Raw genomic sequence first — 26466 nt, 5'->3', positions numbered from 1 at the left:
CAGCCATAAGAACTATAAATAAATATATTTTAAATATCTTTATTTTATAAAAAAAAAAAAAAAAGAAAGACGTTTGGCAGATAGCAACATCACCAACAACACATTCTTAAAAAAATAAATTGTACAACAGATTAGGGGAAAGTAGCACATAAGTGGGAAGTAGGGTAAATCAATAAAAAAAAGTAAAAGGGGCAGAACAGATAGATAACAGGCAAGACTGTAAGCAAACATACGCAGCAAAGTAGCAACAAAGTCCCAGCATGCTCTGCCACAGATTTGCTGTTAGGGAATGCTAAAACAGGGAACCTTGGAAGGTGGGGTGTGGGAATGGGGGGAAGGGGGTGTTTCCAGAAATACAGGAAGGTTAAAGAAGGATTATGACTGGTCAATGAGTACCAGGATTTAGTAAAGTATATAGAGAAAACCATGGCATTTATCAATCATGATATTGAGCAGTCCAGTAATGTATTCCTTTCGAGACACATACAAGATCCGATGCAGTACCTCTTGCTTTGAGGGAAAGCAGTGTGCAGTTATGTACGAGTTGATACTGTGCTGCACATGCCATATGGAGAATCAGATTTTTGGTGTGATTAGGTAGGTTGCAGGGTGGGCTGCATTATTGAAGACATAGCTGGTCAAGGGGTTCAGTGAGTCCTGATATGTCTGATATGAACTGCAAAAAGAGGTGATTTTAGGACATAACCACCAAATATGCTAATATATGCCAATCTTACCACACTGTCTCCAGCAAAACTCCAAACCATTGTGGCACATCTTGTGCAATCATTCAGGTACCACTTAGATGGAGCTTTCCTTTAAAACTCTGCTGCTGGAACACTTCAGAATGTTGGAATGGATCATGTCCCAGGTGTCTGGTCCCAACGAGTGACTGAGACCTGTTTACCAAGCTTGTTTATGGGAGAACTGGGTAGTAGAGTCAGTAGCAAAACTCGTTTGATAAATCCAAGAGAGAGTGCTCTACTAGAAGAGTGATAAATACAATAACAATCCATAGGAATAGGTCACCTGTTGGGAGTGGTTGAGAAGGGACAGTAAAAAAAAGTAGTGAATCTACAGATCTTGGTAGAATTGAATTTGAGGAATCCCATATCTTTCTTGGAATTCTTGAAAGGATCTTGGTGTAAAGTCTCGGATAATGTGGTGAACACTGGGGGGGTAAAAGGCAGGTTTTTTAAAAGTGGAGATATTGCTCATAGCAACCAATCGGATTCTAGCTATTATATTTTGGAAGGTGTTAGATAAATGTTAAGTAGAATCTGATTGGTTGCTCTAGCCAACATCTCCATTTCTAAGAACCAGCAGTTTAGTAAATATATCCCCTGCAGTAGACCACATTGAGGCCATGTCGACTGGCCAGGAAGGAACATTTGGTGGATCCACAATGCAAAGGTTGCAAGTGGAGTTAACCCTATCCCAATTAGAAAGTGTCAGGGCTAATAGCTAGGGGATGTGTGAGAATGTTTAGCGGACAGTCTAACGTATGGCTGAAGTGTGTGGTGACCAGGGGCGTCAAAAAGTTTTTTGGTTGGGGGGCCAAGATAAAATCTCAGTTTGGCATCCCTAGCTCCTGGCCACCTTAGACAGGTCTCTTGCACCTGTATGGAACTCTATGGAGCAGCTGGGAGTTGCCCCTTGTACACAATACACCTGGTGGAGCCCCTTATACACATTATGCCAGGTAGAGTCCATTACACACATTATGCAAAATGGAGCTCATTATACACATTATGCCTGGTAGAGCCACTTGTACACACTACACCTGGTAGAGCCTTTATACACATTATGCCAGGTAGAGCCCATTATACATATTACACCAGTTATAGCCCATTATACACATTATGCCCGGTAGAGCCCATTATACACATTATAACTGGTAGAGCCCATTACACATGTTACACATTATGCCTGGTAGAGCCCATTACACATGTTACACATTAAGCCTGGTAGAGTCCATTACACATGATACACATTACACCTGGTAGAGCCCATTACACGTTACAAATTATGCCAGATAGGGCCCATATATACATTACGCGGTAGAGGCCTTTATAGAGGCCTTTATACACATCTGCTAGTTAAGTGCCTCCTCCTCATTGCTCATCTCCCTACTGCTTCCCCAATGCAATACAAAGGTCATGAACTTGGGATTGAACTGTAAGCAGGTGATGTGTCCGGTGTGCTTGCCATCCAGTACGGCCACTTTCATGCCGCTCTCTCCATTCCATAAATGGATCTTGCCATCTTCTGACCCGATCATAATAAACTGAGAATCCAGGGTGAAAGAAGCTTCTAGTGTGACCGTTTTACTGTTGTTATAACCCCCAAAAGTGTATAGCATGGCCCCTTTAAACACATCAACCAACCTCAGGAAGCTGCCATTGGTAGAGAGAGGAATTAATTTTCCATCGTTGCTAAATTTGAGTGACGTCCATTCGCAGGTGCGGTCATAGTTCATCTTAAAAGTGGCAAACGGACCCTTATCAAAAGAGCAAAGATCATACAGATTCACCATCTCGGAATTAACTCCCGCAGCAAAAATAAGACCCTTTGGATCAAATGAGCACACTGGCTTCCCCTGTAAGTGCATCAGACCCTGACAGTTGGGAGACCGGAGGTCCCACAGGCGGATACTTTTATCCAAGGACCCAGAAATAATCACATCGTCCACTGGAGACATAGATAACGCAACTGCCCTTTTACTGTGGCCTGGGAAATAACGGTTATATTTATTATCATGAAGATAGAGGTACCGGATGGTATCATCAATTTTGTTGGAGCTAGAAACCGCAGTATTTTCTGCATGTGTGTATCAGATGAGATCCACACAGTACTTCTTGCTGTACAGTGTCCTCTTGGGCTTACCCTCCTGGCAGTCGTACAGCAGGATGGAGTCGTCGCCGCAGCTGTGAATGACTGTCTCCCAGCCAGGACTGAAGTCAAAGCAGTTGATCTTATCGGAGTTCTCATGGAAAACCTTTGCCACCCGGAAGCTGTGCAGCACATTGTCAGTCAGCTTCATGGCTGCCCCAGGGGGTAGGGTGATGCGCCCTGATGCAGAAGGGCCACAGAATATGGGGGTGCAGGCAGGGGCAAATTGGGATCGAAAGCCTGCACGGTAAATATATGGAAGCAGCCCTAATAGGGGTGGGGTCTGTGTGGGGGGTGGAGTCAAGTGGGCGGGATTACTGCTCAGGAGGCCTGAATACAGGCAAGTATGTACAGGGTAGTGGTTTCATGGGGAAGGGCGTGGCCACATAATAGTGCCAATTCACATTACACCACACAGTAGTGCTGCGCTTATACACATTGCACCAGGTAGAACCTCCTATACACACTGCACCAGGTAGAGCATTTTATACATATTGCGCCAGATAGAGCACATTCTACACTTTGCGCCAGGTAAAGCACGCTATACACATTGCACCAGGTAAAGCACATTATACTGTACACATTGCACCAGAAAGAGCACGTTATATACTTTGCGCCAGGCAGAGCACATTATACACATTGCACCAGGTAAAGCACATTATACTGTACACATTGCACCAGGAACAGCACGTTATACACTTTGCGCCAGGCAGAGCACATTATACACATTGCACCAGGTAAAGCACATTACACACATTGCACCAGGTAAAGCACATTATACACTTTGTGTCAGGCAGAGCATGTTATACACTTTGCGCCAGGCAGAGCACGTCATACACTTTGCGCTAGGCAGAGCACATTATACACTTTGTGCCAGGCAGAGCACATTATACACATTGCACCAGGTAAAGCACATTATAAACATTGCACCAGGTAAAGCACATTGGTGGTCATTCCGAATTGATCGCTCGCTGATGATTTTCGCAGTGCAGCAATTAAGTAAAAAAACTGCAAAAATGCACATAGTCCGTATTACTCTTGTCAGGAGGGACACCGGAGGGAACACATACGGCAGCAGAAAGTTCCACGGAATTGATAGAGCATCCATGAACGCTGCTTGAGGATCCTTTGTCCTTGCTCCGTAGACCGGAACCTTGTGATTGTGTCGAGACGCCATCAGGTCCACATCTGGGAGACCCCACTTGTCCACAAGAAGTTTAAACACCTCTGGATGTAGGCTCCATGCTCCGGCGTGCACGTCCTGATGACAGTTCGCCTCCCAGTTCAGAACGCCCGGAATGAACACTGCTATGGCCGGCAGATGGCGTTCTGCCCACTGAAGAATCCTTGATACTTCCCTCATTACCATGCGGCTTTGAGTGCCGCCCTGATGATTGATGTACACCACCGTGGTGGCATTGTCCGATTGTACGTGAACAGGTCTGTTTTGTATCTGATGCTGGGCCATTGTCAACACATTGAACACAGCCCGCAGTTCCAGAATGTTTATCGGGAGCAGAGACTCCTCCTTGGTCCACCGACCCAGGAGAGAGTGTTGTTCCAACACCGCGCCCCAACCTCTCAGACTGGCATCCGTCATCAGCAGGACCCAGTTGGATATCCAGAAGGGACAGCCCCTGCTCAATCGTTGGTCCTGAAGCCACCAATTCAGGGATAGATGGACCTCCGGAGATAGGGAGATCATGTGAGATCTGATCTGGTGAGGCAGGCCGTCCCACTTGGATAGAATCAACTTCTGCAGAGGACGAGAATGGAATTGAGAATACTCCACCATGTTGAAAGCCGACACCATGAGACATAGCACTTGCATCGCCGAATGGATCGACACTTGCGGATGGGATAGGAAGCATTGAATCTTGTCCTGAAGCTTCAGGACTTTCTCCTGAGACAGGAACAACCGCTGGTTGTGGGTGTCTAATAACACTCCCAGGTGTACCATGCTCCGAGCCGGAACCAGGGAGGATTTCTTCCAGTTGATTAGCCATCCATGGGCTTTCATGCACTGGATCATCAAATCGAGATGACACAGGAGAAGTTCTGGGGAACTCGCCAGGATTAACAAATCGTCTAGGTATGGTAGTATCCTGACCCTCTGATGGCGTAGCGTGGCCGTCATGACCGCCATAACCTTGGTGAAGACTTGCGGAGCCATTGTCAAACCAAAAGGTAACGCCCGAAATTGGTAATGAAGGTTGCCCACTGCAAACGGCAGGTACTGCTAATGAGATACCGCAATAGGGATATGTGGGTAGGCATCCTGTGGAAAGGAGGGAATGTACCACCGAGTGCAACATATTTGCTTTTGCTGGATCCAGAGGCACATCTGTTAGGCAAAATCGATGAGGGGGACAATTCTTGAAGGGTGTGGCGTAACCTTGAGCAACGACTTCCCTCACCCAGGTATCCGAAGTAGTCTTCAACCATTCCTGGGTAAAACCTAGAAGTCGGCCCCCCACCCTGGGATCCCCCAGAGGGAGGCCCTCCCTATCATGCAGCCGGCTTATCAGTCTTTGATGCTTGCTGACGGGCGGCCCAAGCACGCTTCGGTCTGGGCTTGGCAGGTCTGGAAGCATGGGCTTGCTTTGGGTACGCCTGACCTTTTGCTTTACCTGGTGTACAAAAGGGCAGAGGGAAAGTACTTTTAGCCTTCTGTGCGGAAGAAGCCGTACTAGGCAGGCAGGCTGTTTTAGCAGTAGCCAGGTCGGCCACAATCTTATTGAGGTCTTCTCCAAAGAGGATGTCTCCCTTGAAAGGAAGTACCTCCAGGGTTTTTCTGGAATCCAAATCCACGACCAGGATCTCAACCAAAGGATGCGTCTGGCCAAAAGAGACACAGTAGCAGCCTTGGCCTCAAGCACCCCGGCATCGGAGGCCGCCTTCTTAAGGTACAGAGAAGCCGTGGCAATATATGACAGACATTGTCGGGCATGCACAGAAGCATCAGAAGGCAGTTCTGCCTCGAGTTCCTGAGACCACGCCTCAACAGCTTCAGCAGCCCAAGTCGCTGCAATAGTTTGTCTTTGAACAGCCCCAGAAAGGGTATAAATCGCTTTTAAACAGCCCTCCACCCGACGATCCGTCGGTTCCTTCAGAGAGGTGACGGTAGTTACAGGCAGGGCAGAGGAAACAACCATACGTGCTACATGAGAATCTACAGGCGGAGGGGCTTCCCAATTTTTACACACCTCCGCAGAGAGAGGATAGTGAGCCAACAGTCTCTTATTCGGTGTAAACTTTGTCCCCGGATTTTCCCAGGATTCCTGATGTATGTCAATCAGGTGTTTAGAGTAGGACCTGCTTAACCACCTTCTTATGCTTAAACCTATCAGGTTTCCTGGAGACAGTCTCAGGCTTAGAATCATCAGCCACCTGAAGAATGAGCCGTATCGCCTCAATCAAATCCGAGACATCCACGGACGATTTCCCCTCCCCATCTTAAACATTAGCGTCAGTGTCTGAGGGGTCAGTATAAGCACCGTCCTCTTCAGAGGACGTGTCAAATAAGGCCGTGGATCGGGAGGAGCTAATGGCCCTTTTAGAAGACGACTTAGTCTTATGTGGTCGAAAGTGACCCTAGATTTGGACATGGATCGGTTCAAATGCTGTAACTGAGTGGAAAGCTGATCCACCCATGGCGGGTTCACAGCGGGGACCATAATATGTGGTAACGGCACATGTGGTCCCACAGGGGGCGTCAATTTAGTTACAAGTAGAGATGAGCGGGTTCGGTTCCTCGGGATCCGAACCCCTCCGAACTTCACCTATTTTACACAGGTCCGAGGCAGCCTCGGATCCTCCCGCCTTGCTCGGTTAACCAGAACGCGCCCGAACATCATCATCCCGCTGTCGGATTCTCGCGAGATTCGTATTCTATATAAGGAGCCAAGCGTCGCCGCCATTTTCACTCGTGCTTTGGAGAAGGAACGGAGAGGACGTGGCTGCGTTCTCTCCCTGAAAAGCTCCGTAATCTGTGCTCAGTGTGCTGCAAATATCTGTGCTGAGTGTGCTGCAAATAATCTGTGCTCAGTGTGCTGAAAATATCTACGTTCTCTGCCTGAAAACGCTCCATATCTGTGCTCAGTGTGCTTCAAATATCTTATCAGTGTGCTGCATTGTGGGGACTGGGGACCACCAGTATATAATAATTATAGTAGTACAGTACAGTAGGCCATTTTGCTGTATCTTGCAGCTCTGTGTAACTGCAAGTATCCATTCCATATCTGTGCTGCATTTTTGTGAGCAGTATATAAAGTATTACAGTGCAGCATTTTGGTGACCCAACAGTATATAGTTGTGTACAGTAGGCCATTGCTGTATCTTGCAGCTCTGTATCACTGCACGTATCCATTCCATATCTGTGCTGCATTTTTGTGAGCAGTATATATACTAGTATTACAGTGCAGCATTTTGATGACCCAACAGTATATAGTTGTGTACAGTAGGCCATTGCTGTAACTTGCAGCTCTGTGTCACTGCACGTATCCATTCCATATCTGTGCGGCATTTTTGTGAGCAGTATATATACTAGTATTACAGGGCAGCATTTTGGTGACCCAACAGTATACATATATAGTACAGTACAGTAGGCCATTGCTATTGATATATTACTGGCATATAATTCCACACATTAAAAAATGGAAAACAAAAATGTGGAGGGTAAAATAGGGAAAGATCAAGATCCACTTCCACCTCGTGCTGAAGCTGCTGCCACTAATCTTGGCCGAGACGATGAAATGCCATCAATGTCGTCTTCCAAGGCCGATGCCCAATGTCATAGTAGAGAGCATGTCAAATCCAAAAAACAAAAGTTCACTAAAATGACCCAGAAATCTAAATTAAAAGCATCTGAGGAGAAGCGTAAACTTGCCAATATGCCATTTACGACACGGAGTGGCAAGGAACGGCTGAGGCCCTGGCCTATGTTCATTGCTAGTGGTTCAGCTTCACATGAGGATGGAAGCACTCATCCTCCCGCTAGAAAAATGAAAAGACTTAAGCTGGCAAAAGCACAGCAAAGAACTGTGCTTTCTTCTAAATCACAAATCCCCAAGGAGAGTCCAATTGTGTCGGTTGAGATGCCTGACCTTCCCAACACTGGACGGGAAGAGGTGGCGCCTTCCACCATTTGCACGCCTCCTGCAAGTGCTGGAAGGAGCACCCGCAGTCCAGTTCCTGATAGTCAAATTGAAGATGTCACTGTTGAAGTACACCAGGATGAGGATATGGGTGTTGCTGGCACTGAGGAGGAAATTGACAAGGAGGATTCTGATGGTGAGGTGGTTTGTTTAAGTCAGGCACCCGGGGAGACACCAGTTGTCCGTGGGACGAATATGGCCACTGACATGCCTGGCCAAATTACAAAAAAAAATCACCTCTTCGGTGTGGAATTATTTTAACAAAAATGCGGACAACAGGTGTCAAGCCGTGTGTCGCCTTTGTCAAGCTGTAATAAGTAGGGGTAAGGACGTTAACCACCTAGGAACATCCTCCCTTATACGTCACCTGGAGCGCATTCATCAGAAGTCATTGACAAGTTCAAAAACTTTGGGTGACAGCGGAAGCAGTCCACCGACAACTAAATCCCTTCCTCTTGTAACCAAGCTCCTGCAAACCACACCACCAACTCCCTCAGTGTCAATTTCCTCATTAGACAAGAAAACCAATAGTCCTGCAGGCCATGTCACTGGCAATTCTGACGAGTCCTCTCCTGCCCGGGATTCCTCTGATGCATCCTTGAGTGTAACGCCTACTGCTGCTGGCACTGCTGTTGTTGCTGCTGGGAGTCGATCGTCATCCCAGAGGCTAAGTCGGAAGACCACTTGTACTACTTCCAGTAAGCAATTGACTGTCCAACAGTCCTTTGTGAGGAAGATGAAATATCACAGCAGTCATCCTGCTTCAAAGCGGATAACTCAGGTCTTGGCAGCTGCATTGGTGTTAAACGTGTGTCCAGCATCCACCGTTAATTCACAGGCAATTAGAGAATTGCTTTGGTACTGTGTCCCCGGTACCAAATACCATCTAGGTTCCATTTCTCTAGGCAGGCGATACCGAGAATGTACACAGACGTCAGAAATAGAGTCACCAGTGTCCTAAAATATGCAGTTGTACCCAATGTCCACTTAACCACGGACATGTGGACAAGTGGAGCAGGGCAGACTCAGGACTATATAACTGTGAAAGCCCACTGGGTAGATGTATTGCCTCCCGCAGCAAGAACAGCAGTGGCGGCACCAGTAGCAGCATCTCCCAAATGCCAAATCATTCCTAGGCAGGCTACTGTCACACGCCATAGGCGTCGTTCACCGCGCTTACCCCTGCGTGCCTGCTGGTCTGTGTTGCGGCCTCCGCCTACGATGGTCCACGGGCTCCGGCGCCTGGCTGGCGTGGCTCCTGGCGGTTCCCCGGGGCAGGGGCACCACCATGACACCCGGCATCACGTGGGCGGGGAGCAGGTGACGTCATCAGACTGTTCCGCCAATCCAGCGGAGGCGGGATATTCAAAGGCAGACGCCGGGCAGCGCCTCGGCGCCTGAGTATCGTCTTTTCCCCTGAAGTGGATGCCAGTGCTCTTGTTCCCAGCGAGTCTCTCTACAGTCGTACCCTAGTGTCTCCGGCGCTTCCAGGTGCCAGTTGCTGCAGAGTTCCAGCGTATACAGCGGCTGGTGTGTTCCTCTGCAATCCAGTCACCAGTGCTTCTTGGAGTCAGCGTGGGCTGCGGGCTAAACGCCGCTCTCAAGTCCTACAAGTTTTCAGTGTCTTTAAACACCGCTCTCAAGTTCTACAAGTCTTCAGTGTCTTTAAACACCGCTCTCAAGTTCTACAAGTCTTCAGTGTCTTTAAACACCGCTCTCAAGTTCTGCAAGTCATCTGTCTTTAAACACCGTTCTCAAATTTTACAAGTCATCAGTGTCTTTAACCACCGCTCCCAAGTTCTACAGTGTCTTTAATCATCGGTCACAAGTCATAACAAATCATCAGTGTCTTTAACCACCGTTCTCAAAGTTCTACAGTGTCTTTAATCACCGCTCTCAAGTCATACAAATCATCAGTGTCTTTAACCACCGCTCACAAGTTCTATAAATCATCAGTATCTTTTGTCACCATTCTCAAGTCATACAAATCATCAGCAACCATCGCTCACAAGTGTTTCAAATCATCAGAGTCTTTAACCACCGTTCACCAGTTCTTCAAATCATCAGTATCTTTAACATTGCTCACAAGTTCTCCTATAGGCCTGGACATTCCCTCCATACGTTCCTTCTCTGCTATGTGACATTGTGTTGCTCCCTTCCTGCAATTAAGTTCTTTAATATTTTCACCAAGCTTTACTGTCAAAGTCCTGGATGAGGAAGACCTATATCAAGCCATCCCTGTTCCGACCCAACTGTGGTTCCTCTCCCCTACCATCGGCAGAACCCCCGAGTTCACAACATTCCCAACCTAGGTCAGTGACAGCTACGCTTTGTATCACCGCTTTTCGTAAGAGGCACACAGCTTACAACCTCTTACGGAAACTGAGGAACATCATCGCAGATTGGCCTACCCCAATTGGACTCTCCTGGGGATTTGTGATATCGGACAACGCCTCCAATATTGTGCGTGCATTACATGTGGGCAAATTCCAGCACGTCCCTAGTTTTGCACATACATTGAATTTGGAGGTGCAGAATTTTTAAAAAAATGACAGGGGCGTGCAAAAGATGCTGTCGGTGGACCGAAGAATTTGCAGGCCACTTTCAGCATTCAGCCACCGCATGCCGAAGACTGGAGCACCAGCAAACACTCCTGAGCTGGCCCCACCATCAGCTGAAGCAAGAGGTGGTAACGAGGTGGAATTCAACCCTCTATATGTTTCAGAGGCTGGAGGAGCAGCAAAAGGCCATTCAAGCCTATACATCTACCTACGATATAGGCAAAGGAGGGGGAATGCACCTGACTCAAGCGCAGTGGAGAATGATTTCAACGTTGTGCAAGTTTCTGCAACCCTTTGAACTTGCCACACGTGAAGTCAGGTCATTCCCCTCATCACGATTTTGCAGAAGAAGCTGGAGAGATTGAAGGAGGAGCTAAAACGGAGCGATTCCGCTAGGCATGTGGGACTTGTGGATGGAGCCCTTAATTCGCTTAATCAGGATTCACGGGTGGTCAATCTGTTGAAATTAGAGCACTACATTTTGGCCACCGTGCTCGATCCTAGGTTTAAAGCCTACGTTGTATCTCTCTTGTCACGATCCGGGTATCTGGACGCCATTACTTGCCTTTCAGATGTCTCCTGAGGCTCGCTCAGCGTTCCAAGGCCGGATCTCATCTGTGTCCACATACTGCACATTCCTCCTGTCACGCTGAGATGCTGTCACAGCGGCGCCATGTTTGAATCCTGCATGGCGTCTCCCGTTCTCCGCGGCCTCCGCTCCTGTGTTATAGGTGCAGGTTGTCAGTGTGGTGTTCCATGCCTGCCGCGGCCTCCGTTGTCATCCACGAGTCTCAGCATACATTTGTCAGTCTGGCGTCTCCTGTCCTCTGTGGCCGCCATTACAGTTATGTTTCCACATGGTTTCCCAAGCCAGTTTTCCCTCCAAGTACTAACATGGGCGCAGCCATGTTGGATCTAATCACATGTCTCAGTTCCTCCAATCCACTGCCTCTGGAAATCTGCATAATTGCCCAGCCAAAGCCTGCATTGCTGCAGGTATAAGTATCCTGTGCCTGGGTCAGAAAATCGTCAGTGCTTTGTTTGTCATACCTTGTTCCAGTCTCTCTCCTGTGGTTGTGTTTCCAGGTTCCAGCTCCTGTCTCCAGCATCCACCAAAGAGACCCGCACCTGCCTACCATCCTGCGGTGCAGCCTGACTCTGCAGTCCTCCGTGGCTGATCCAGTTTCCAGCTTCCAGCTATTTCATCTGCTTCCAGCAGTATCCACTACCACCGGTAATCATCCTTCAACTCCTCTGTTTCCACGCTCCCTAGCATCTTACTATATTTACTCCGTGTTTCATCACCTGGCTGGTTCCACCCAGCATTCATTCAGTGACTTTATCATCTGGCTGATTCCATTCCGCATCCACTCCGTGTCTTACCACCTGGCTGGTTCCATCCAGCAATTACAACAGCTGATTCAAGTTACCAACTTCATCTGTTCCATCTACTGGCATGTTCCTTGGATATCTTCACTACTACAGCCAGGCCTGGTAAGGTTATTCCATCTAAGGACTGTAACAGCTGTTCTTACCTACCAGTGTCCTGTGTAACCATTTCTTGGTCAGAGTGCTCCAGGAATCATATTATTTATCATTGCCATTATTTACCTTGAATGCTGTTTGTTTACACGGAGTCTGTTAATAAACTTTTATTTTGACTTTTACCTGGTTGTCATGGTCACACCTTCGGGTTTCCTTTTAACACTTACATGTCCAGGGGTCTGATTAAACCTCCCCGGTTTAAGTTCCTCTCAGCCCCTACAACTGAGGCTTTCTCCTGTCAGCCAAAACCCTCAGTTGTGACAGTAAGCACTGACCATATGAATCCAGCCGGAGACCAGGATCAAGCGGCTAGGCCGATGCAAGAACTGGCAGCCAGACTAGAACATCAGGAGGCTGCACAAGGCCACATCATCCGCTGTCTCCAGGATCTCTCTACGCGGCTGGATGGGATTCAAACGACCCTCCGTGGACCTGGCACGTCCGGTGCGTCCACTACAGTGACACCAGCTGTAACCACACCCACCTTACCCATTTCCATTTCACGTCTTCATCTCCCAACGCCAGCAAAGTTTGATGGATCTCCAAGGTTCTGCAGGGGATTTCTTAACCAATGCGAAATCCACTTTGAGCTTCAGCCTGGCAATTTCCCCAGCGACCGTACTAAAATTGCCTATATCATTTCCCTTCTCAGCGGCTCAGCCCTTGACTGGGCATCACCTTTATGGGAGAAGTCTGATCCCCTGCTGTCCTCCTATACGGACTTTGTGGCAACATTCAGGCGCATCTTCGACGAGCCAGGCCGGGTAACCTCTGCTTCATCTGAGATTCTCCATTTACGCCAGGGAACACGTACTGTGGGACAGTATCTCATACAGTTCAAAATCCTGGCATCCGAACTGGCATGGAACGACGAGGCCCTGTATGCTGCATTCTGGCATGGCTTATCAGAACGCATCAAGGATGAGTTAGCTACCAGAGACTTGCCCTCTAAGTTGGATGAGCTAATTTCTCTTTGCACGAAGGTTGATCTACGTTTCAGAGAGAGAGCAACCGAGCGAGGAAGATCGTCTGCTCCAAAATCTTCTGCTCCTCCTCTTCGTCAACCGTCTCCATGCAAATTGGCCATTCCCGTCTATCTCCCGCTGAGCGCCGAAGACTTCTATCTGAGTCTCTCTGTCTCTATTGTACAGCTCCGTCTCACATTATCAATGCCTGTCCCAAACGTCCGGGAAACTCCAAATCCTAGCTCGCCAAGGAGAGGGCCGGCTAGGAGTAATGATCTCCTATCCATCTCCTCATGATTGTAATCTCCCAGTCTCGCTCCAAATTGCTCAACGTTACAGGAACGTCATTGCCCTCCTTGATTCCGGAGCAGCTGGGAATTTCATAACCGAAGCTTATGTTATGTTAAACGGTGGTCCCTACCCACCGAGAGACTTCCTTCGTCCATCTCCTTAACTGCAGTAGATGGCAGCAAGATTTTTGACGCAGTTATTTCTCTAAGGACTCTACCAGTTCGTCTGAGAGTGGGAGTTCTTCATGCAGAATTTATTTCCTTCCTAGTGATTCCAAGAGCCACACATCCAGTGGTTTTGGGCCTTCCATGGCTCCGTCTACACAATCCGTCGATTGACTGGACGACTACGCAAATACTAGCATGGGGTCCCTCCTGTGCTAAGACTTGTTTGTCCAAAGTGCTTCCTGTTTGTTCTTCTTTCCCCAGGTCGTCTGATGTTCCACCTCCTCCATATCAAGACTACACGGACGTGTTCAGTAAGGCTTCTGCTGATATCCTTCCTCCTCATAGAGAATGGGACTGCCCAATTGATCTCATTCCAGGGAAGGTTCCACCTCGAGGCCGAACTTACCCATTGTCTCTGCCTGAGACGCACTCCATGGAGGAGTACATCAAAGAGAACCTGGCGAAAGGTTTTATCCGACCTTCTTCTTCTCCAGCTGGCGCAGGCTTCTTCTTCGTTAAGAAGAAGGATGGTGGTCTGCGACCGTGCATCGATTACAGAGGTCTGAACGACATTACCGTCAAGAACCGGTATCCTTTACCTTTGATTACAGAGCTCTTCGATAGAGGCAGCGGAGCAACCATCTTTACAAAGTTGGATTTGAGGGGTGCTTACAATCTCATCCGGATCCGTGAGGGTGACGAGTGGAAGACCGCTTTTAACACCAGTGATGGACATTATGAGTACCTCGTCATGCCCTTCGGATTGAGCAATGCTCCAGCTGTCTTCCAGCATTTCGTGAATGAGATCTTCAGAGACATCTTATACCGCCATGTCGTGGTTTATCTAGATTATATCCTCATCTTTGCCAATAATCTGGAGGAACATCGTTTCTGGGTAAAGGAGGTTCTGTCCCGTCTCCGTGTCAATCATCTCTATTGCAAATTGGAGAAATGTGTCTTTGAAGTTAAATCCATTCCGTTCCTAGGTTACATTGTGTCCGGTTCCGGACTAGAGATGGATCCTGAGAAACTACAAGCAATCCAGAATTGGCCGATACCCTCAACCCTCAAAGGGGTCCAGAGGTTCTTAGGGTTCGACAATTATTACAGAAAGTTCATACGAGACTTTTCCACCATTGTGGCGCCTATCACTGCATTAACCAAGAAGGGTGCTAACCCGTCCAAGTGTTCTGAAGAAGCTATGCAAGCTTTTCATCTTCTAAAACAACGTTTCATCTCTGCACCAGTTCTGAAACAGCCCGACACCGACTCTCCTTTCATCTTAGAGGTGGATGCCTCCTCCGTTGGAGTAGGAGCGGTGTTATCCCAGAGGGCTAAAGATGGCCATCTACATCCCTGCAGTTTCTTCTCCCGGAAGTTCTCCCCAGCTGAGCGCAACTATGCCATTGGCGACCAGGAGTTGCTAGCCATCAAGCTCGCTCTTGAGGAGTGGAGATATCTGTTGGAGGGAGCTTCTCATTCAATCATGATACTTACCGACCACAAGAATCTTTTATACCTGAAAGGCGCACAATGTCTTAACCCCCGTCAGGCCAGATGGGCACTTTTCTTTTCCAGGTTCGACTTTAAACTCCAGTTCTGTCCGGGCTCTCAGAATCGCAAGGCCGATGCCCTTTCCCGCTCTTGGGAGCAAGAAAACGAGTCAGAGTCTTCAGACAAGCATCCTATTATTAATCCGTTGGCATTCTCCACGGTAGGGATGGACTCTACGCCCCCACCAGGGAAAAGTTTTGTGAAGCCGGTGTTAAGGAAGAAGCTCATGCATTGGGCCCATGCTTCCCGTTTTGCCGGACATACAGGCATTCAGAAAACCCTCGAGTTTATCTCTAGGTCCTACTGGTGGCCAACTCTGAAGAAGGACGTCAAGGAGTTTATTGCCTCTTGCCCAAAGTGTGCCCAACACAAAGTTCCTCGCCAGTCTCCTGCGGGGCAACTGGTTCCATTATCTGTTCCCAGTCGACCGTGGACCCATTTGTCGATGGACATTGTTACAGATCTGCCTATATGCGACAAGTTTAATACCATCTGGGTGGTAGTTGACCGGTTCACCAAGATGGCACATTTCATACCCCTCACCGGTCTTCCGTCAGCTTCCAAGTTGGCTCAAGCCTTTATCCAAGAGATCTTTCGACTTCACGGTCTCCCTGAAGAAATCATCTCCGATCGTGGAGTACAATTTGTAGCCAAATTTTGGCGACGTTTGTGTCAAGCCCCAAGTCAAGTTAAAGTTTTCCACAGCTTACCATCCTCAGACCAATGGTCAAACCGAGAGGGTGAATCAGGACTTGGAGGCCTTCCTCCGCATTTACGTGTCTTCCTCCCAAGATGACTGAGTTCAACTCCTTCCCTGGGCCGAGTTTAGCCACAACAATCAATACCATTCCTCAATCTCCTCGACACCATTCTTCATCAACCATGGATTTCACCCTAAGGTTCCAGAATTCCAATCGCTTCCAGCGACTTCTGTTCCAGCAGTGGATGTCACCTTGCGTCAGTTTTCAAACAACTGGAAGAATGTCCGCGCAGCCCTGCTTAAAGCCTCATTTAGGTATAAGAAGTTTGCCGATAGGAAGCGTAGAGCGGTTCCGGCTCTCAAGGTGGGTGATCGAGTATGGTTGTCCACGAAGAATTTGAGGTTGAGAGTTCCCAGCATGAAATTTGCTCCTCGTTACATCGGTCCTTTTAAAATTGAACAAGTCATCAATCCTGTTGCTTACAGACTCCAGTTACCTCCCTTCTTAAAAATACCCAGGACATTCCATGTTTCCTTGTTGAAACCGCTGATCCGAATCGGTTTCATTCTGCACTTCCTCCAGCTCCTAAAGTTCAGACTCAACGGGGAGTCGAGTATGAGGTGGCCAAGATTCTGGACTCACGTTTCCGTTACGGTCAGTTGCAGTATCTTATTGACTGGAAGGGCTATGGTCCTGAAGAACGCTCTTGGACCAATGCGTCTGATGTCCATGCTCCTGCCTTGGTCCGGAATTTCCACTCGAAGTTTCCTCTAAAGCCTAAGAAGCGTCCTGGGGCCACTCCTAAAGGGGGGGTGCTGTCACGATCCGGTTATCTGGACGCCATTACCTGCCTTTCAGATGTCTCCTGAGGCTTGCTTAGCGTTCCAAGGCCGGATCTCATCTGTGTCCACATACTGCACATTCCTCCTGTCACGCTGAGATGCTGTCACAGCGGCGCCATGTTTGAATCCTGCATGGCGTCTCCCGTTCTCCGCGGCCTCCGCCGCCGCTCCTGTGTTATAGGTGCAGGTTGTCAGTGTGGTGTTCCATGCCTGCCGCGGCCTCCGTTGTCATCCACGAGTCTCAGCATACATTTGTCAGTCTGGCATCTCCTGTCCTCTGTGGCCGGCGCCGCCATTACAGTTATGTTTCCACATGGTTTCCCAAGCCAGTTTTCCCTCCAAGTTCTAGCATGGGCGCAGCCATGTCGGATCTAATCACATGTATCAGTTCCTCCAATCCACTGCCTCTGGAAATCTGCATAATTGCCCAGCCAATGCCTGCATTGCTGCAGGTATAAGTATCCTGTGCCTGGGTCAGGAAATCGTCAGTGCTTTGTTTGTCATACCTTGTTCCAGTCTCTCTCCTGTGGTTGTGTTTCCAGGTTCCAGCTCCTGTCTCCAGCATCCACCAAAGAGACCCGCACCTGCCTACCATCCTGCGGTGCAGCCTGACTCTGCAGTCCTCCGTGGCTGATCCAGTTTCCAGCTTCCAGCTATTTCATCTGCTTCCAGCAGTATCCACTACCACCGGTAATCATCCTTCAACTCCTCTGTTTCCACGCTCCCTAGCATCTTACTATATTTACTCCATCTTTCATCACCTGGCTGGTTCCACCCAGCATTCATTCAGTGACTTTATCATCTGGCTGATTCCATTCCGCATCCACTCCGTGTCTTACCACCTGGCTGGTTCCATCCAGCAATTACAACAGCTGATTCAAGTTACCAACTTCATCTGTTCCATCTACTGGCATGTTCCTTGGATATCTTCACTACTACAGCCAGGCCTGGTAAGGTTATTCCATCTAAGGACTGTAACAGCTGTTCTTACCTACCAGTGTCCTGTGTAACCATTTCTTGGTCAGAGTGCTCCAGGAATCATATTATTTATCATTGCCATTATTTACCTTGAATGCTGTTTGTTTACACGGAGTCTGTTAATAAACTTTTATTTTGACTTTTACCTGGTTGTCATGGTCACACCTTCGGGTTTCCTTTTAACACTTACATGTCCAGGGGTCTGATTAAACCTCCCCGGTTTAAGTTCCTCTCAGCCCCTACAACTGAGGCTTTCTCCTGTCAGCCAAAACCCTCAGTTGTGACATCTCTTTCTGGCAGACACAAGTCTGCAGATGTTCAAAGACCTGCTGGTGAGACACTTGTCAAGTCAAGCGGAACGTGACCCCTCAGCAGCTCCTCCTTCACATTCTACCGCAACTGGGGCTGCGAGGAAAAGGCTAAGAATTCAGAACCCACCTGCTGGCGGTGATGCAGGGCAGTCTGGAGCGAGTGCTGACATCTGGTCCGGACTGAAGGACCTGCCGATTACTGACATGTCGTCTACTGTCACTGCATATGATTCTGTCACCATTGAAAGAATGGTGGAGGATTGTATGAGTGACCGCATCCAAGTAGGCATGACAGACAGTCCGTACGTATACTGGCAGGAAAAAGAGGCAATTTGGAGGCCCTTGCACAAACTGGCTTTATTTTACCTAAGATGCCCCCCCCCCCCCCCTCCAGTGTGTACTCCGAAAGAGTGTTTAGTGCAGCTGGTCACCTTGTCAGCAATCAGCGTACGAGGTTACTTCCAGAAAATGTGGAGAAGATGATGTTCATCAAAATGAATTATAATCAATTCCTCCGTGAAGACATTCACCAGCAATTGCCTCCAGAACGTACACAGGGACCTGAGATGATGGATTCCAGTGGGGACGAATTAATAATCGGTGAGGAGGGGGATGTACACAGTGAAAGGGGTGAGGAATTGGATGATGAGGAGGAGGTGGACATCTAGCCTCTGTAGAGCCAGTTTGTGCAAGGAGAGATTGATTGCTTCTTTTTTGGTGGGGGCCCAAACCAACCAGTCATTTCAGCCACAGTCGTGTGGCAGACCCTGTCACTGAAATGATGGGTTTGTTAAAGTGTGCATGTCCTGTTTATACAACGTAAGGGTGGGTGGGAGGGTCCAAGGACAATTCCATCTTGCACCTCTTTTTTCTTTAATTTATCTTTGCATCATGTGATGTTTGGGGGCAATTTTTTTAAGTGCCATCCTGTTTGACACTGCAGTGCTACTCCTAGATGGGCCAGGTGTTTGTGCCGGCCACGTGGGTAGCTTAGCTTAGTCATCCAGCGACCTTGGTGCAAATTTTAGGACTAAAAATAATATTGTGAGGTGTGAGGTGTTCAGAATAGACTGGAAATGAGTGGAAATTATGGTTATTGAGGTTTATAATACTATGGGATCAAAATTACCCCCAAATTCTATTATTTAAGCTGTTTGAGGTTTTTTTTAAAAAAAACACCAGAATCCAAAACACACCCGAATCCGCCCCAAAAAAATTCAGGGAGGTTTTGCCAAAACGCGTCCGAATCCAAAACACCTGAACTCTCAGCTGCTAAATTATCCTCCATTCTGTCAGTGGCCTCACTACCACACAGTGTGGGAGAGGCCTCAACGTCGTTGCCATGTGTAGCAGACATAACAATGCACACAGTAATGGGCAACCCGGTACAAATCGTTATTTTAGTTTTTATTTATAGCAGCACTATACCTAGTAAGAACTCTTCGAGGAATAGCGGAAGCTGGCACAGACCGAGGGTTCAATAGAATAGAATAGAATAGAATATACAGTATGGTGACTATAATTCACAAGAAAAAATACTCCAGTAGTATATCTTGTGAAACAAACCTATTTTATCAGAAAAAAACCTGAAACACTTGGCCCCCACAGGTATAGTAATATAGGAATAGCACGCTGAGTGAAATACCCTGCAATCAGGCAACCACACAGCAGCTACATACACACACACGTATATAGTCACAAACCATGCAGAAATTATGTACCATAAACTGCACTGGGCTAGCAATACAAAGTAATACTCAGTATGGCTATATGTGAAAATAATAGATATAACAAACACAGTAAGCACTGGATGTATATCACAGGGTGTTTGTACCACACAACCCTGACAGTATGCACTCTTTCTTAACTAGCACAGTCGCAGTGACAGGTAGAATAGTCAAGTGTCCTGTAGGAAGCACAGCACTGGCAGTCAGGCAGTTCCACAGATGAAGATTTGCCCCTGCAGTCCTAGTAACAGCTCAGCTCAATCTGTGATGGCCGCTGGTCAGGAGTGAGGGAGAAATATGCAGCTTCAGGGCGGGAACATTGTAGAAATGGCGCCCTGGGGCTGGGGGGAGGGGCCTCAGGTCCAGCCTGCTCCCCCTGCTGGCATCCCCACTGGGCGTGCGGGCAGTAAAACAAAAGCGGGGGGGTAATGGTACAATGTCCCCCCTGACCTGTGCCCATGTAGAACACCCTGGTGGCTAGTGGAACATCAGCCAAGCAATCTGGGTCCACGCCAGCGCGCGCGGCCCGTCTCCTATGGCCGAGCGGAATCGCGGTGCAAAGTGCGGCACAGAAGCCCCTTACCTCCCCCTTGTCAGTGGCCCCGCAATCCAGGAAATGGCGGCGTGTGTGTGACTCACTGGAGGACAGAGGAAGAAGCCGGTGCCTCTGCTGTAGTGACCCGGCAACCACGGCGCGGGAGTATACAGCGCCGCTGGGGGTGATGGAGCTGCAGCAGAAACGTCGATCAGACACAGCCTGCTGCAGCCCTATGAATAGTCCTCATCTGTCTGTAAAGTCTAAGCTAAGAATAGGCTGCCTGAAGCAGCCTCCTGTTTAGTGACCTGCTACTACAGGCACCAATTACAAACTGAGCTCACTGGCATGGAGGCAGGGTTATAGAGGAGGTGGCGCTGTGCATATTGGGAACAGTCTAAAGCTTTGAGCCTGTTGGTGCCTCGGATCAAGATCTTACTCTACACCCCAATGTATTTCCTTGTGGAGCCCAGTGTACCCCGCAGCAGAAAGCACATTATACATATTGCACCAGTTAATTGTTATACATATTGCACCAGTTAGTTGTACAGTACTTACTGACTCTCACACAACTGGTGTGTGATGCAGTCAGAATTTGCTGGTTGTTAGCTCCTGCTTTGCATGCTAGCTGCAACAACCACGAGTCCACTGTGCAGTGTGCTTGCTGTGATGGCCCGGGCTGGAGGGGAGGCAGAACACGGGATGCGGCTGGAAGGGAGGCGGAGCCATCAGTAGTGACTGATGGCTCAGAATACTATGCATTATGGGGAGGAGGGGTTGCTGCGCATGTGCAGAAGCTCAGACGGCGGCAATTTTCAAATTGCTTCACTCAGCTTCTGTTCATGCGCAGAAGCTTTCAATGAACGCTGCCGCAATCGCGGCTGGCAGCCTGAATGCTGCTGGCGGGCAGCCAGTGAGGGGATGACCGGACTGGCTAAACAGAATCCTGTCCGGCGTCCCGGCATGCAAATCCGCCGCTGGGAATAAATTTCCTGATACTGCAGCTCTCCCAGGCACTCAGCTCCACACTGTAGAGTCAAGGTGCATACGACTAGGTCGGTATCACAAGCAAATAATGACTGTGCTTGCGATACTGACTATGTGCGATTTTGGCTAAGTGTCAATATTTACTATTTTTTCTACGAGATAGTCAAAATTGACTTGCCTGCACAGTCTATCTAGGCTTGTGATGCCGACTGTGAGGGACCGCGCATCGCATCGGGATCACAAGGTGACTTTAACCTTGCGATCTGCACTAACTTTTCTTCTGATTTTAACTAAAATCGTAAGAAAAAATCTCACGTGTGTCACCGGCACTAACCTGTATGCATGCTTCTGTCTATGGATAAGGTCGCACTTCCATTTCCTGCAGGCTATAAGTTCCTTGTCCACAATGGCTGTATGGCTCCAGGATGACCCTGTGCAATTACATGGCTTGGACAGCACTGGACGCCTGGCCACTCAGTCAGTGCCCTGGCTGCCCCTGGTCATTTACATTGACGGCAGCACTCTTCATTGCCACGGCTCCGGCTTTAATTCCGCGACTCTGGCAGCACGCTTCATTGCCGTGGCTCGGGCTTGCGTGGCTCTGGCAGCACACGTCATTGCCACGGTTTCCTGCTTGCATGAGCTTCTGCACATGCACAGAAGCTCTGATCATGGCAGCAGCGTATATGTGAAGCAGCCAAAGCATTGGAGGAGCACGGCCACTGGAGTTAGCAGGGGGTCGGCCGAACAGTGGACTGTCCTGGCATCCCGGGGCCCCAATCTGCCGCTGGGTGCAGGTATACAGGGGATAGGGGGGTGCACCTGAGGTAATGGAGGGGGGGGGCTGAGGATGGTGGGTTATTGGGGCACGAGGGGAGGTGATGAATCACAATGGGGGCACAGGGAGGTGTTGGGGCACAGGAAGTTGGGGGAGGTGTTGGGGCACAGAGAAAGGTGGAAGTATTTGGGCACAGAGAGGGGGGATGTTTGTGTACAGATATGGGGGCGCAGGGAATGGCCTGAGCAGTAATAAGTGTCCTCAAACTGGCCCTCCCCTGGCTGTCAGGCACTGTGTGGTGACTGGTACGCACCCCTGGGGCCAGTGGCTGTGGGTGACTAAGCTTAGGTTCCTGGAGGCCGGCACACGGGGACAGCAGTGACCAGCGGCTCAGATTGGCACCTCCCGCCCATGCTCATACACTGCAGGAAACGAGGTCGGGGCGCAGTGCACGGGCAAGGCAGCTTCAGCGCTGCCTGCTGTGTAAATTTATAGTAGCAGTACTGGACTCACTGCTGCTAATACAGCGTGGGCAGCGCTGAAGCTGGTGGCTGCTGCTGCACAGGCGTGCGGGTCCGGGTGGACTGGATGGAGCCTCTCTCATGTTTTGGGGGGATCAAGCTGCCCCCTCCTCCCCCCATTCCGGTGCCCCTGGTTAACACTAGTAGCAAAAGTCTTGGGGATTCGCCCAATTCAATAGCTGGGACGTTTTCTTTGCCTAGGACAGGCATATCAAACTCGTGGCTCTCCAGCTGTTGTAAAACTACAAGTCCCAGAATGCATGATGGAAGGTACGCTGGTAAGGTATGTTGGCACTTGTAGTTTCACAACAGCTGGAGAGCCACGAGATAAACATGTCTGGCCTAGGCAAAATTTTTTACAGGAGTGAAAAACATGTGGATTGGCAAATCCATGTGTTTTCACACCTGCGCCGGCAAAAAAAACAGGCCATTTTCGGTGATTTTGAGGAATTTCTTGCCAATGCCTATTCGCTAAAAAAAAAAAAAAAAAAAGAGTGAAAAGGCATTGGCGAAAATGCCCTAAAAACAGGCAAAAAAATGGCCTGCAATTGACTGCACAGGAGAATGGATTCAATAGCTAGCTCCGAAATTATTGGAGCTGATTGAATAGCCCCCTTTCTGTTTTGTATACATATATGGCTTTACTATTGCCACGCAACTGGTGCCATGTACAATATGGGTAAAACTGAACATTGGCATATTTCTTTTCAATCTTAATAACAGCTTGGTCAATCTTTGAAATAGGTGGGTCTTACACGAAGGGACTGGGAAAGAAGTTCTTTGGGAATCTCTATTATTCAGGTGTCACTGCTAACCAGACGGGTGTAGTACTGGTGACCGGCGGTCTCCTGACCGCCGGTCACCTTACCGACGCCGGGATCCCGGCATCATACCAACGCTGGGATCCCGGCGGGGAGGGGCGAGTGCAGCAAGCCCATTGCGGGCTCGGTGGCGACCTGCGGTTGCCACGGGTTCTATTCCCACTCTATGGGTGTCGTGGACACCCACGAGTGGAAATAGTCCCTGTTGGTCGGCATGCCGACCATCGGGATAGTGAGCCGTCGGGCTCACGGAGGAGGTCACGTGACTGTCGGTCAGCTGACCGGCGGTCACATGAATACCACCCAACCAGACAGATTGTGTAACCCTTATCCTGCTGTTTTCTTGTAAAAACTGCATTGTTTGTATTTTAGAAAATAAATCTAAAATTACATAAATCTACAATAACACAAGCTGTATTTTCCTCTACTCAGACTCTTACTTCAGATGAACACAATTTTTTTTTTTTTATTTGCTTCATGGCTTGGTTTCTACAGATGAAAAAAAAAGACAACAAAATGCTAGCAAAAACCAGTAAGAAAAGATGATAGGCATGTCAAATCTTCTGTGAAGGCAGCCGCAAAATCCAGTTATAATGATTGCTTTTTCCCCTCTGAGTAACAAGATTTGTATACTATTTGTAATAAAGGTTGCAAGAGGAAAAAAAGTGTTTGTAGAATCAAGTTTTGGTCAATCTAATGAGAAACAATCTGGGTGACCTTTCAACAATAAAAGAAAAAATATATATTGGGAGTTTTAGGAAAGTTTCTTGGGAGCAAAATAAAAAACATATATACTTTTTAGAGATGTGCGGCAGGCACTTTTCGTGTTTTGTGTTTTGGTTTTGGTTCTAATTCCACTTTCGTGTTTTGGTTTTGGCTTGGTTTTGCCAAAACCACCATTTCGTGTTCTGGTTTTGGATATGGATGATTTTTTTAAAAGAACATAAAAACAGCTAAAATCACTGAATTTGGGGGTAATTTTGCTCCTACGGTATTATTAACCTCGATAAAATTCATTTCCACTCATTTCCACACCTCACAATATTGTTTTTAAGCCTAAAAGCTGGCTGTATGACTAAGCTAAGCGACACAAGTGTGCAACACAAATACCTGGCCCATCTAGTAGTGGCACTGCAGTTATATTCAGGATGGCACTATTAGTCCCCAAACAGCACATGATGCAAAGAAGAAAAAGAAGTGCAATGAGGTAGCTGTATGACTAAGCTAAGCGACACTAGTGTGCGGCACAAACACCTGGTCCATCTAGGAGTGGCACTGCAGTGTCAGACAGGATAGCACTTAAACTAGTCCCCAAACAGCACATGATGCAAAGAAGAAAAAGAGGTGCAAGATGGAATTGTCCTTGGGTCCTCCCACCCACCCTTATGTTGTATAAACAGGACATGCACACTTTAACAAACCAATCATTTCAGCGACAGGGTCTGCCACACGACTGTGGATGAAGTGACTGGTTTGTTTGGGCCCCCACCAAAAAAGAGACAATCAATCTCTCCTTGCACAAACTGGCTCTACAGAGGCAAGATGTCGACCTCATCATCATTCTCCAATTCCTCACCCCTTTCACTGTGTACATCCTCCTCACTGAGTATTAATTCGTCCCCACTGGAATCCACCATCAAAGGTCCCTGTGTACTTTCTGGAGGCAATTGCTGGTAAAGGTCTTCCCGAAGGAATTTTTGATGAACATCATGTTCTCCACATTTAGAGGAAGTAACCTCCTACGCCGATCGCTGACAAGGTTACTGGCTGCACTAAACACTCTTTCGGAGTACACACTGGAGGGGGGGGGGGTATCTTAGGTAAAATAAAGCCAGTTTGTGCAAGGGACTCCAAAATGCCTCTTTTTCCTGCCAGTATACATACGGACTGTCTGACATGCCTACTTGGATGCTGTCACTCATATAATCCTCCACCATTCTTTCAATGGTGACAGAATCATATGCAGTGACAGTAGACATGTCAGTAATCGTTGGCAGGTCCTTCAATCCGGACCAGATGTCAGCTTTCGTTCCTGAATGCCCTGCATCACCCCCAGGGTGTAGGCTAGGAAATGTTATCCTTTTCCTTGCAGCCCCAGTGGCAGGAGAAATTGAAGGAGGAGCTGTTGACAGGTCACTTACTGCTTGAGTTGAGAATTTACTAACCTGCAGGTCTTTGCACCTCTGCACACTTGTGTCTGCTGGAAAGAGAGATACAACGTAGGCTTTAAACCTAGGATCAAGCACGGTTTCCAAAATGTAGTGCTCTGATTTCAACAGATTGACCAGTCCGGACCAGATGTCAGCACTCGCTCCTGACTGCCCTGCATCACCGCCAGCGGGTGGGCTCGGAATTCGTAGCCTTTTCCTCGCACCCTCAGTTGCGGGAGAATGTGAAGGAGGAGATGTTGACGGGTCACGTTCCGCTTGACTTGACAATTTTCTCACCAGCAGGTCTTTGAACCTCTGCAGACTTGTGTCTGCCGGAAAGAGAGATACAACGTAGGCTTTAAACCTAGGATCAAGCACGGTTTCCAAAATGTAGTGCTCTGATTTCAACAGATTGACCACCCTTGAATCCTGGCAAAGCGAATGAAGGGCTCCATCCACAAGTCCCACATACTTTGCAGAATCACTCCATTTTAGCTCCTCCTTCAATTTCTCCAGCTGCTTCTGCAAAAGCCTGATGAGGGGAATAACCTGACTCAGGCTGGCAGTGTCTGAACTGACTTCACATGTGGCAAGTTCAAAGGGTTGCAGAACCTTACACAAGACGGATATCATTCTCCACTGTGCTTGAGTCAGGTGCATTACCCCTCCTTTGCCTATATCGTAGGTGGATGTATAGGCTTGAATGGCCTTTTGCTGCTCCTCCATCCTCTGAAGCATATAGAGTGTTGAATTCCACCTCGTTACCACCTCTTGCTTCACTTGATGGCGGGGAAGGTTCAGGAGTATTTGCTGGTGCTCCAGTCTTCGGCACGCAGTGGCAGAATGCCGAATGTGTCCCACAATTTTTAAGGCCACCAACAGCATCTCCTGCACACCCCTGTCATTTTTCAAAAAAATCTGCACCACCAAAATAATTGTATGTGCAAAACATGGGACATGCTGGAATTTGCACAGATGTAATGC

At 48.2% G+C, this 26466-nt stretch overlaps 1 long non-coding RNA gene and 1 pseudogene across 4 annotated transcripts in view; both read right to left on the bottom strand.

Moving 5' to 3' along the window:
- Positions 1–26466, bottom strand: part of LOC135056491 (uncharacterized) — a 260411-nt gene that overhangs the window by 180603 nt on the left and 53342 nt on the right. The gene's annotated exons all lie outside the window — the stretch shown is intronic.
- On the bottom strand, positions 2096–3043 carry LOC135056115 (WD repeat-containing protein 82-like; annotated as a pseudogene).

This window comes from Pseudophryne corroboree, chromosome 3 (assembly GCF_028390025.1).
Source record: "Pseudophryne corroboree isolate aPseCor3 chromosome 3, aPseCor3.hap2, whole genome shotgun sequence".
Taxonomy (NCBI): domain Eukaryota; kingdom Metazoa; phylum Chordata; class Amphibia; order Anura; family Myobatrachidae; genus Pseudophryne; species Pseudophryne corroboree.
This window is presented reverse-complemented; position numbering and strand designations above follow the sequence as displayed.